The 13,253-nt window shown below is 45.3% G+C and overlaps 1 protein-coding gene across 1 annotated transcript in view; it reads right to left on the bottom strand.

The window, feature by feature from the left end:
• The window catches only part of MRPS9 (mitochondrial ribosomal protein S9), a 51,473-nt gene that overhangs the window by 13,195 nt on the left and 25,025 nt on the right, over window positions 1-13,253 (bottom strand). The window lies entirely within an intron of this gene.

Below are 13,253 nucleotides of genomic sequence, written 5' to 3'. Positions count from 1 at the left end.
TAGACTTGAAATTAGATGAAGTTTTCTAACCATCAGAGGAGTGAAGTTCTAGAACAACCTTCCAAGGGGAACAGTGGGGGCAAGAAACCTAGCTGGCTTCAAGACTGAGCTTGATAAATTTATGGAGGGGATGGTATGATGGGACAGACTAATTTGACAATTGACTGATCTTTGACTACTAGCGGTAAACATACCCAATGGCCTGTAATGGAATGTTAGATGGGGTGGGTTCCGAGTTGGTACAGAGAATTCTTTCTGGGGGTCTGGTTGCTGAGTCTTGCCCACATGCTCAGGGTTTAGCTGATCACCATATTTGGGGTTGGGAGGGTATTCCCCCCAGAGCAAACTGGCATAGGCCCTCGGGTTTTTTTACCTTCCTCTGCAGCATGGGGCAAGGGTCACTTGCTGGTGACTTCTCTGTACCATTATTTGAAGACTTCAATAACTAAGTCTTAGGTTAGGGGTCTATTACAGGAGTGGATGGATGAAGTTCTGTGGCCTGCTTTGTGCAAGAGGTCAGACTAGATGATCATAATGGTCCCTTCTGACCTCATAGTCTATAAGTCTATATTAAAGAGCTGTTAAATTATTAAAAAAAATAATCGCAATTAATCGTGAGATTAAAAAAAAAGTTGTGATTAATTGCAGTTTTAATCGCACCGTTAAACAATAACAGAATACCAATTTAAATGTATTATTAATATTCTGGATATTTTTCTATGTTTTCAAATATATTGATTTTAATTACAACATAGAATACTAAGTGTACAGTGCTCACTTCATATTCTTTTTATTACAAATATTTGTACTGTAAAAGATAAAAATAACATTTTTCAATTCATTTCATACAAGTACTGTAGTGCAACCTCTTTATCGTGAAAGTGCAACTTACAAATATAAAATTATTATTATTATTATTTTTTACATAACTGCACTCAAAACCAAAACAATGTAAAACTTAGACTACATGTAGAAGAATGAGGGGGCATATGAATGTTTAGCATATCTGGCATGTAAATATTATGCAACGCTGGCTACAATAATGCCACACAAACACCTGTTCTCACTTTCAGGTGACATTGTAAATAAGAAGAGGGCAGCATTATCTCCCGTAAATGTAAACAAACTTGTTTGTCTTAGTGATTGGCTGAACAAGAAGTAGGACTGAGTGGACCTGTATGAGGAGAATTGAAAAATACTATTTCTTTTGTTTATCTTGTTTACAGTGCGATTAATCACAACTATTTTTTAAATCTAGTTAATTTGTTTTGCATTAATCGCATGCATTAACTGCGATTGACAGCCCTAATACACACACACACACACACACACACACACACACACACACACACACACACACACACACACAAAAAACACAATCACTTGCTTGAACTTTGAACTGCCTTTTAGAAAATATAAGTATTTATATAGGGTAGTCCAAAAAAGTTTATTGCCATTCAACTCTATTAATCTTGGCAATATCACTTATTATATTTGTATTACAGTAGCATTGAAGGCCCCTACTGAGATAAAGGCTTCCTTGCACTTGGGGAAGTGCATAAACAAGTCTCCTTTTCTAAAATACTAGTCTATCAAAAACTCAGCAAGCCATGCATATACTATTGCAAGTTCATTTTTGTCATGGGTGCATTGCCAAATATGTGTAATAATGAACCTGTTCAAAGTTTAGGTTACATATCGATATATGCAAAAAACAATATTTCAAGGGTTTAAGGATTCAAAACTATTTCAATTTCAGTGTTACTATATACACAGATTTCAGCCATTTTGTTTGTTGGAATACTCTATGTTTATCTAGAGATTCCTTGCACAGATAAAATGGGAGACCGAGGATACCCATGTAGTTTTTAACTCCCATTAATTGATTTATTACACATTTAGTAAAACTTCTACTTAAGCCTCATCTACATAAGGACAATTATGTAAAAAATTCCCACATAGTTAACACTGGTTCAACAAGAGCAGTGGATGGTCTCAGTCAGAGTCCCTTCTCCTTACCTCTCAGAGTACACCCACAGGAGTAAAGTTTAAGCTGTTTAGTTGTCATAACTATGATTTCCACACTTTCAAATTTTAGGGTTACCTTTAACTCTAATTTCCTGGGTTTTTTTCTTCTAATTCTTTTTAAGTGCTTAGGTTATTCATATGCACTCTCAATCTTAATGATTTTCTCCAAGAATCTAGCTTTATGATGAAGTCATCCACAAGTTTAGTTTTCATGCTAAAAAGCAGTATCAAATGCTTTGAGTTACAGAAACTTAATTCCAAGTAAAATGAATGAAGACTTTGAGCAACAAGTGATATTTATAAAAAAACACAAGTGGTGGCACTACAGCTAAGTACTGCAAGTTCCAAAGAACCCATTTCCACTAGCAAGCGCTGAGATCAAAAGCCTCATGGACAAGCACGGTGTACTTGCTTCAATTATTTTATGAAATACAATGGGTGCTAATAAAAACCTCAAAATTCACAGCCCAGGCTATCTGCAGCATCAGCAATATCTTCCTACACTTAGAACACAAGATATTATAGTCCTGCAACTACTGTGGAGTGGTAAAGATTACATTTTTACATTTTATATACTCTTTTACAAAAATACAAAAATTAAAACAGCGAAACAGAGAAAATGTAGAAAAGCCTCTGAGTTTTTAGTAATAATCACTCTATGAAGTGCTAATTCTTAAAATAGGTAATATCATAATTTGAGATAATTGAACAAAGATATTGATGCAACACTCAATACCATTTAACACTTAAATATAAAGAACTTCCTTGCAGTAGTAAGCACCCAATCAAGATTTTAAAATAGTTTCTTTATCTATAAATATACATCCCCAGTAGGGTTGCAATAAAAATGTATAGATATTTAAAAGTACCAGAATAAGTTAACTGTAGGTTTATTGATTTTCTAAAGTAGTTGCACACAGAACTTAAATAAATGGTTGTTGAATCAGTTTAAAAGGAATCTGTGATACAGGCTGGTGCTGAGGTTTATATTAATGTAATGAGCAAAATAAATATTTCTGGAACAGCAACACAAGTGTATAGAACCCCTGAAGTCAAGATAACAAAGTTTTACAAACAGAACAGACCAGGCTGAACTGTAGCAATAAGCCTTCCAGTAACTTTTAAATTTTAGGTAGGCACAACAGAAATCAAACAAGTTTGATTAAATCTGTGCAGAATTTTCTCCCAATCTGTAACATTTATGCGTCTCTATTTCTATATTTTAACATCTGAGGTCTTAAAAGACAGGAATCATTATTCAAAATATCTATAAGACTGACGTAAGCTGCCGCTACATCCCAATACCTTGTGAGATACCTTGGTTCGATTACCTGGCCTAGTCTCTCACTTTGTAGGCTAGCAAGGTATGGAAAGTGCTACTCAAAGAGGAAGCATCTCATGTTACTCGGTAGCAACTCTTGTAGTTCAGTTAGGATCAGGATTAACAGATTACAAAAGGCAGTAACTCATCATGAAAAACATTCAGAGTAGGGTTGGATGATGTTAGGTTCATCTGAGAGGTAGAGATGTCAGGTAGAAGCAAGAAAACTTAGGCTCTTCTCTGGGCCCGATTTCTTCATAGAAGATTGGGTGACTGAGGGTCTACACTGCAAAGGAAAACCCCTGGAACCAAGTCTCAGAGCTTGGGTCAACTGACACATAGGGCTCAGGCTGCAGGTCTAAAAATAACAGTGTAGACGTTCCTGCTTGGACTGGAGCCTGGATTCCAAGACCCTCCACCCTCACTGGGTTTCAGAGCCCAGGCTTTGGCCTGACAGAAACATCTACACTGCTGTAGCCTTGCAGCCTGAGTCCCAAGAGCCCAAGTCAATTCACCTGGGCTCTGAGACTCAATGCTGTGGGGTTTTCTTTGCAGGGTAGACATGCCCTATGGGGACTGTTCCATTGCTGAAAAAGAATAGAGGGCATGAGAAATGGGTTCCTATGAGCAGCCCAAGACTTTTGGAGGTGAAATGATGATCAGTCTAAGACTTTTGGAAGTGGAAGGAGTTAAGATGGGAATGAACAAGAGGTTTTTAGCCATTGAGACACCTGACTTAGATAGCACTTGACAATTAGGAAGGGGGCTGGATTGGCAGCCCTTTTATATATGTGGGGAGGGTGTTCGCTTGACTTCCAGCCCTAGAGCTTCTTCTCATCTCCTGTATAGGCATATAGTACCATCTTCATATCTGATGAGAAAGCAGATGCACTGAGGCATCTGGGACACCTATCCACCTCTCTACAGAGTTAAGAGCAAACTGGATTCTGGAGCCCATAAAATCTTGAAGTGAGATTATGAGAGCACCACCAGGATTTGGAATGCCTTACTCACTGCACCCTAGTTTATGGAGAAGATTAGCAGATAGTACTAGAATCCTTTGCTATGTGCAAAGACAAATGGGATGAGATTTGCTGTAAGGAATGTAAGAGGGGAGATACAATTGTAAATTTATTGTAGACTGGTCTTAGTCTGAAGTGATTTCAAACTGTAATTAAAATTGCTTCAGATAACATTCAACAAGTGTAGATGAAGACCCGAATAGTCATTAGGCTCAGAAGCTCTACTGAGATGAATGGGTGCAGTTCATACCTCTTGTTTCACTCTGCCTGTGTGTTTATAGTCAAAACTAAAAATCATTAGAAACATTTTTTTTTTTAAAAAGGCATTTTCAAATCTGCAGAAAAAAGAAGGGTCTTCCTGAGAATTTTTGGAAATGCCAAATCCCTTCAATCTATGGAAATTCCATGTATGTGCATTTCTAGTGATTTGAGAGTTCCTATTTTCTGGAATGTTTTTCTCAGAATGGCTTACTGTGCATATGAAAAAAATGGAAAGCCATAAAAAAAAAAAAAGTTACTTCCCAGTAACGGCTGTTCTTCGAGATGTGTTGCTCGTGTCCATTCCACTGTAGGTGAGTATACGCCACCGTGCACGGTTCCTGGAACTTTTTTCCCCTTAGCAGACCCTCTAGGGCCAGCTCTGGTGCCCCCTGGAGTCCTGCGCACATCGCGGTATGAGGCACTGCTGGACCTACGCCTCCTCAGTCCCTTCTTTCTTCCAACTCTGGCCGCAGGGACGGGGGTGTGTGTTGTGGAATGGACACGAGCAACATATCTCGAAGAACAACAGTTACAGGTAAGTAACCTTGTTTTCCTCGTCGAGTGATTGCTCATGTCCATTCCAATATAGGTGATTAACAAGCAATACCTTTGGAGGTGGGTAGGACTTAACGGTGAGCTGCCCTCAGCACGGCTCTGTTGAATCCCGCATCCTCTCTTGCCTGCTGGACGATGGCATAGTGGAATGTGAAGGTGTGCACCAACGATCAGGTGGCAGCTTTGCAGATGTCCTGCAGAGGCACTCTCTCCAGGAAGGCTGTAGACGAAGCTTGAGCTCTGGTTGAGTGTGCTGTGATGGTTCCCGGAAAAGGCACCCTCACCTGCTCGTAGTAGAACTTGATGCATGATGTAATCCACAAGGAGATGCGTTGGGTGGAGACAGGTGAGTCTTTCATCCGGTCAGCCACTGTGACAAAGAGCTGCGTCGATCTCCGGAACGGCTTTGTATGCTCGATGTAGAAGGCCAGGACTCGTCTCAAGTCTAGTGAATACCATCTCCTCTCCTCCTTCGAACCGTGTGGTTTGGGAAAAAACACGGGGAGAAAAATATCTTGGTTACAATGAAATTGGGAAACTGCCTTGGGCAGGAAGGTTGGATGTGGCCTCAACTGTCCCTTATCCTTATAAAATACTGGATAAGGGGGCTCCGAGGTCAAAGCCCTAATCTCAGAGACCCTCCTAGCCGAGGTAATGGCCACCAGGAAGGCTACCTTCCATGAAAGCATGAAGTCATGGGTTCAAAGGGGGGCCCCTTGAGTCTCGAGAAGACCAGGCTGAGATCCCAGGGAGGCACCGTGTCATGGACCTGCGGATAAAGCCTCTCCACCCTCTTGAGGAACCTGACCGTTATGGGATGGGAGAACAGGGATCTCCCTTCTAGCAGCTGATGGAAGGCCGAAATTGCCGCCTGGTGAACCTTCAACAAGGCCAGCACCAGACCCTGGAGCTTTAGCTGGAGTAGTTACTCCAGGATCGCCTGTATAGGCGAGATGCTGGGCAGAATGCCCCGGGACTCTGCCCAAGAGGTAAACCACTTAGTCCGATACACGACCTGTGAAGAAGGTTTTCTGCTGCCCAGCAGGACTTGTTGGACCTGCATCGAGCAAATTCTCTCTCCCTCCGTCAGCCACAGAGACTCCAGGCCGTCAGGTGCAGGGAATCCAGGTCCGGGTGGAACAGGAGACCACGGTCCTGGGAGAGAATGTCGTGCCGCCTTGGGAGCTCCATGGGCGGGGCGATCGAAAGGTCCAGCAGCATGCTGAACCAGTGCTGTCTCAGCCTGGCTGGAGCGATGAGTATGACGTCTGCCCTGTCCCTCTTTATTTTCAGCAGGACTTTGGGCAGGAGCAGAATGGGAGGGAACATGTACATGAAGGTCCCTGTCCAGTTGATGAGGAACGTGTTGGAAATCGACCCAGTCTTGCGACCTCGGAACAAGCAGAACCTCGGGCACTTCGTGTTCCAGGCCAACGCAAATAGGTCCAGTTGGGGAACACCCCACATCTGGAAGATCGTAGTCACTACCCCCGGGTGCAATGACCAGTCGTGGAAGAGTAGAAACGACATGCTGAGGCGATCTTCCTCGTAGTTCCTCACTCCCGGGAGGTGAGAGGCAGTCAAGTGAAAATCGTGCCTCACGGCAAAGTCCCACAGACAGGTAGCTTCCTCACAGGGAGCCGAGGAACGCACTCCCCCCTGCCTCTTTATATAAAACATAGCTGAGGTGTTGTCCGTCAGCACCTGCACCACTCTGCCTGTCAGGAATTGGAGGAACACCCTGCACGCTAAGCGAATGGCCCTCAGCTCCTTCATGTTGATGTGCAGGTGCCTCTCCTCCCCCTACTAGAGCCCCTGAATGCTTAGGTTGGCGCTGATGTGGGCTCCCCATCCCACATCCGAGGCGTCGGAAATTAGGGTGACCGACAGGACCAGTTCCCTGAATGGAACGCCCTTCAACACTGCCCTGGGAGACCTCCACCAGCTTAGGAAGACTAGGATGGGTGGAGGAACTGTGACCATCTGATTCAGTGGGTGTCTGCTCGGCTCATATACCGAGACCAACAACGCCTGACGTGGTCTGAGCCTCAGGCGAGCTAATCTCACTATGTACGTATAGGCTGCTATGTGGCCTAACAGCTGTAGGCAGTGCCTGGCTGTTGTTGTGGGACATCGGAGCAGCTGGGAGATGATAGAGAACATCGCCTCGAAACGTGGCTGAGGCAGGAAGGCTCTGGCCTGGGAAGCATCCAGGGTAGCCCCAATGAACTCTATTCATTGCACTGGGGTTAGTGTGGACTTCTGTTCGTTTACGAGTAGTCCCAGCCTGCTGCACATGGAGCAAGTGAGGGTCATGCTTTCCTGCATTTGGGACCTGGACCGGCCCCTGATCAGCCAATCGTCCAGGTAAGGAAAAATTTGCACACCCTTTCGTCTCAAGTGGGCAGCCACTACTGCCATGCATTTGGTGAACATCCTTGGAGTCGAAGAGAGGCCAAAGGGTAGGGCTGTAAATTGGAAGTGGGAGCCAGCCACTGTGAAGTTAAGAAAGTGCCTGTGGCTGGGGAGGATAGACACATGAAAGTATGCGTACTGAGATCGAGGGCAGCATACCAGTCTCCTGGATCCAGGGAAGGAATTATGGAGGCTAGAGGAACCATGCAAAACCTGAGTCGTTTGACATATTTGTTTAGATGATGCAGGTCTAATATGGGACTCAGACCCCTCTTTGCCTTGGCGATGAGGAAGTACCTCGAATAGAACCCTTCTGCCTTGAGGGACCATTTCCACCGCACTTATGTTGAGGAGGGTGTCCACCTCCTGCAAGAGGAGTTGCTCATGAGAGGGGTCCCTCAAGAGGGACAGAGGGGGCGGGGTTGGGGGGGGGGGGGTTAGGCGTAAACTATAGGGAGTAACCTCCTCAGACTATCCCAAGGACCCAACGGTCCAACGTGATGTTTGCCCATTTGGCATAGAAGGGCCTTAACCTGTTTAGGAAGGGGCGGGGTGGATCCAGGGGAGAAGTAGGGACGCCACCCTCGGGTGCACCATCAAAACTGCCTCCTCCGATTGCCCGACCCCCTAGGGGGCACCTGCTGGGGCACTGAAGACGAGCTAGGGGGCTGATTTCATCTTCTAAACCCCCTATTTCTGTAGGGTTGAAAGGGCCTAGGTGGAGGCCTTGGTTGCTGCTGCACCTGGGGCCATGACTGCCACCTGGAAAACTGGGGTGTGTACAGGCCCAGGGAGCGAAGCGTGGCCCTGGAGTCCTTCAGACCGTGCAGCTTCACATTGGTCTGATCGGAGAATAGGTCTGACCATCAAAAGGGAGGTCCTGAATCAATTGCTGCACCTTCTGGGACAGGCCCGAGGATTGCACCCATGAGCAACTTCTCATGGAAATGGCAGAGGCTATGGCCCTACCCGCCGAGTCAGCAGCATCACTGGACATCTGTAGCGCTGCCCTAGCCACCGTGATTCCTTCATCCAGGATGGTGGTAAAGTCTGCAGCCTGGTCCTGGGGCAGGGCCACAGCAAACTGCTTGAGGGAGTCCCACAAGTTAAAATTATATCTGCCCAGGAGGGCCTGGTGGTTGGCAACCCTGAACTGCAGGCTTGCCATGGAATAAATCTTTCTCCCAAACAAATCCAGCTTTTTGCTGTCTTTGTTTTTGGAAGTGGAACCTGGCTGACCTTGCCTGTCCCGCTGGTTGGCTGCATCTAACCACCAGGGTTCCCGGGGCCGGGTGAGTGAACAAATACTCAAACCCTTCGGCTGGGACATAATACTTTTTCTCGGCCACCCTTGACGTAGGGGCGACCGAGGAAGAGGTTTGCCACAATGCCTTTACAATTCTGAGGACCCTATCATGGGACTGGGAAGGCCACTCTCACTGGGGCAGCCGCCGCCAGCACGTTGAAGAGGGTATCATCAGCCCCCTCTAACTCCTTCATCTCCAGCTCCAATTTAGAGGCCACCCTCCTGAGCAACTCCTGGTGCACCCTGAAATCCTCCAGTGGCACCATGTGGTCCCGGGAAACTGCCTCGTCTGGTGAGGAGAAAGAGGACTGCCGAGGCGTGTCCTGCAGGTGCTCCCCCACCTGACAAAGGGATGCACCTGTAGAGGGGCCCTTCATGGGGTCCGACTCCTCGTCCAAGGAGTGGTGTTTATGGGCCTTCTCCTGTGCCGGAGGCACGGACTGAATCTCCGATGACAGGATGGATTGTTGCCCTGGTCCCATCTAGATGCCTCATGGGGCCCAAGAAGGCCATTGTTGTGGCCATTGACCCTGGGGCTGACTGCGCCACCGGCTATGGTGCCTTGTGGGGGCGTTGGCTCTCCCGACGACTGCCCCCTCCGGGGAACCCTGAGCCACCAGACCGGCGGTGCTGTGCATGTCCTCAGTCCCGTCCTCTTGATGCCTCTGACCTGGGGACGATGAGGACCGCCTCCATTGCCGTGAGCAGTGCCAGCAAGCGGAGGTGCGTTCCGAAGAGCTCGAGGTACCAGAGCATTGTCTTGATACTGACAACTTGCGGTGCTGCTTACCCTTTGGTGACTAAGACTGGCGCCACTCAGAACTCCGCGGTGCCGAGCCGGACTGCAGCGACCGGGTTCCGCATTGGGGACTCTGCTGTGCTGGGTCCTCCGATGGCAACCGGGTTCTGTGCTGCCTCGGTGCGGGCGAACTCCTCGGTGCCAGGGATCTAGAACGGGAGCTCTCCGAGCGCCACCTGGCAGACCTCGACTGGTGCTGCCTCTTGGCTTGCGCTGCCTCCGGTGTTGGGGACTGACGTCGGTGCCAAGAGGGAGACTCCTCATCCTGAGTCGAAGCAGGCCGGCTCTACGCCGCCGACCTGGATTGACTGCTGGGGAAGCGTCTTCGCTCTACCCCCGGTGGCCATCCGGCGGGAGATCTTCTTCCCCATACTGGGGATCTCCACCATCCTTGGGGGGACCCAACACGGGTTTGTCCTGGGACATCGGCCCCTTCTCCCTCGGCAGGGGGGGGGGAGGAGGGCGGGGAAGGTGGCGTAGGCAAGGCCAACAAGGCTCTTGCTGCCCGAAAAGCCTCCGGTGTCGACAGAGGCACTCTCCCACTCCCAGGATTCAGGGAAGGCTCCCTGCACGGAGGTGCAGGCACCGGAGAAAACTCGACGGGCTGAGTTCGGTGCATCTCCGCACTCGACCCTGCCCATACCGATGGCGCAGGGGAGTGTCCTCGCTCCGCGCGCTGTTTCTTTTTCTTCGGCACCAGGCATGTTGCTTGGTACTGAGGTAAGGCCGGTGCCGGCGGTGCACTCTCCGCCGAGGTGGAGCGGGACGGCTCAGACGCCAGGCGGACCGCTGCCTCCATGAGCAGGGCTTTTAACTGGATCTCTCGGTTCTTCTGAGTCTGTGGTTTAAAAGTCCTGCAGATCTTGCACTTATTCTTTCTGTGCTCTTCCCCCACCCAAGCACTTAAGGCACCGATTGTGGGGGTTGCTGAGCAGGCAGGCTTTCCTGCAGGAAGCACATGGCTTAAATCCCGGCGAACGGGGCATAGCATGGCCGCTCTAAGTCCCTGGAGGGACTTACTTATCTAACTACACTTAACAACTACTTAAAACTACTTAGAATAACAACAGATCAAAGGTGAATAGAACTTGCAGAGAGCAAGGCTAGTTCCAGCAACCATCACGGGCGGAAAGAAGGAACTGAGGGGGCGTAGGGCTGGCAGTGCTACATATACCACGGCATGTGTGCGGGACTCCAGGAGGCACCAGAGCTGGCCCTACAGGATCTGCTAAGGTGAAAAAGGTTCCGGGAACCATGCACAGTGGCGTGCACTCACCTATAATGGAATGGACATGAGCAATCACTCAAAGAAGAAAGGTACTTCTCCTACAATCAGAGTACATCTTAGGGTAGAAAGGTCTTTTCATTAAATAAAGGTGCCAATACCTTTCGGTTTTGCTTCCAACTTTCATTCTCTCATGGGAAGAAATTTAGGTCAAAACTTTATGGACCGGAGTACAGTAGTTCCACTACTTCAGTGGGACAGCTCATGCATAAAGGTAAGCACATGCAAAAAGCTTTGCAAGATTCAGGATTAAGAAGGTGAGATGCAACCATGATGTTAAATGCTAATTTTCAAAATAATCATATGTAATACCAAACAATTACATCAAACAAACCTTCATTTCCCCAAAATTATAGGAAATTACTGTAGAGACACTCACTTTTTCAGAAGATTTTATTAATCACTTCAAAATGCAACAGTCAAACTCATGAATGTACACATCTGTGTGTCTCGTAAACTTAGCCATTACACAAATAAATCAGCTGATTTTACAAGACACTAGGCGGACATAAATGCTCCCATATCTAATGGAAGGATCAAATCCTTAATCTGTACTAGGATTCATTCTTTAAAGAAGGATTTATTCTTATTACAAAATAAATGGAGGACAGGAATCAGTGATCTGTATCGTCAAAGAACAGAGCAGCTTATGAAAAACATCTTTATACATTTCTGATCTAGCTTTTTTTAATTTTGCTTAAAAGGCCTGGAGGACCCATGCATTAAATTCTGTTGGTCATTCAGCTACCCTGAATGTGAACATTTTTTGACTTTGATATATTATTTTTAGTTTTTTGAAGCAAACATTCAATATACTTGGAATGCCCTGGGATGTAAATGATTTTCTTAGAATACAATTTTGATAAAGATAGCATAAGGCCACAATGATGTTTGCATTTACTAAGATTTCTGGAAAGGAATAATAATCAGGACTGCATAAACTACAAAATTTGTCCAGCAAAAAGTGTATGAAATAGGCCACTTTGTCTTGTTCATCGTATTTCAAAACCCAACTATATCACTTGCTAACAATAAAATTTTCCATGCAGTATTCAAAGTGCAACATTTTGAATGTGATGAATAGCCACAACACATGTGAAGGGGTTAAATTCTTTGTTAGAGTTACATGCAACAAATCCCTTCTGCATCAAGAAGTGAATGAACTGCTCCATCCCCAAGACTAAACTATATTCAACAAGCAGAACAAAGAGTGCAATGTGAATATAAAGGATATTCAAGTTTTACAGAAGTCTTACTTAATATTCTAGTCATACATTCACATATAAACTGGATCTTATAAGATGTATGGTGAATATATGTATTCACTATTTTTAATAGATGTCTAACATTTTTGATTAGCGTTACCTAAACAAATGGCACCGCTGTGACTGACTGTCTCAACTGCAATTAATAAAATCTGAGATCCTTGCCAGTATATGCAGTTGTGACTGACATACACATTTAGGCCAAATAATCATTTCTTTATCCTATTTATCACTCTTTATGTAGCAATTATTTTTTTTAAAAATCCATACAAAGTATTGTCATTCATGTGAAGACTGCATCATGCAATCTTTTCTTTTTCCTAGCCGTATGAATTACAGTTTTGGTAGTTTAAAAGAAATCAATCTATAATTCTTATATAACACATTTAGCCTGATGAGAGATTAAAACAATGTTAAGCATTGTATACAGATTTCACCTTTTTTGCAGCTGCTTAACTAAAAGGATGTTAAATCCTATTTAATTAATTCTGCTTTATATAATTCTATTTAATGGAGACATTTAGAAATGCCCCAAGCACACTCAAGTACTTTAAAATATCCTATAGTAATGAAATTTGTTTGTCAAGCAGATTTCATTTGAAGAAGATTTAATCAAGTGGTATGGTAACAGGACACATACTATCCTTTGTAAGACTATTTCTTAGGCAATCTTACATACCTTTTTTTAAAAGGCTAGGAAGAGCTAAAAATAAAATTGTGCTCCTTGTAAAATTTGTAATTTCTTCATTATGATGGAATGCAACAAAAACATCTTGCCCTTGGGTTGCTCTGTTTCAGCCAAAACAAATGCAAATGGCTTGTCAGATGACAGCTGTTTGATAAGGCTCCTCTACAAGACCTGCATGCTTTACTTTTTTCCGTGAAACTTGGGATGAAAGGCAGAAGGCAGGAAGAGAATTAATGTAGCATACAGTCTAAAGGCAATGCTACAACCGTGATTAAGTAGAAAAGTTAAAAGGCACAGATTTTCCACAG

Source organism: Emydura macquarii, unplaced genomic scaffold (genome assembly GCF_026122565.2).
Source record: "Emydura macquarii macquarii isolate MOO-44397 ecotype Brisbane River unplaced genomic scaffold, CSIRO-AGI_Emac_v2 contig_2531, whole genome shotgun sequence".
NCBI lineage: Eukaryota > Metazoa > Chordata > Testudines > Chelidae > Emydura > Emydura macquarii.
The sequence above is the reverse complement of the archived record's forward strand: the minus strand, read 5'-3'. Positions and strand labels throughout refer to the sequence as shown.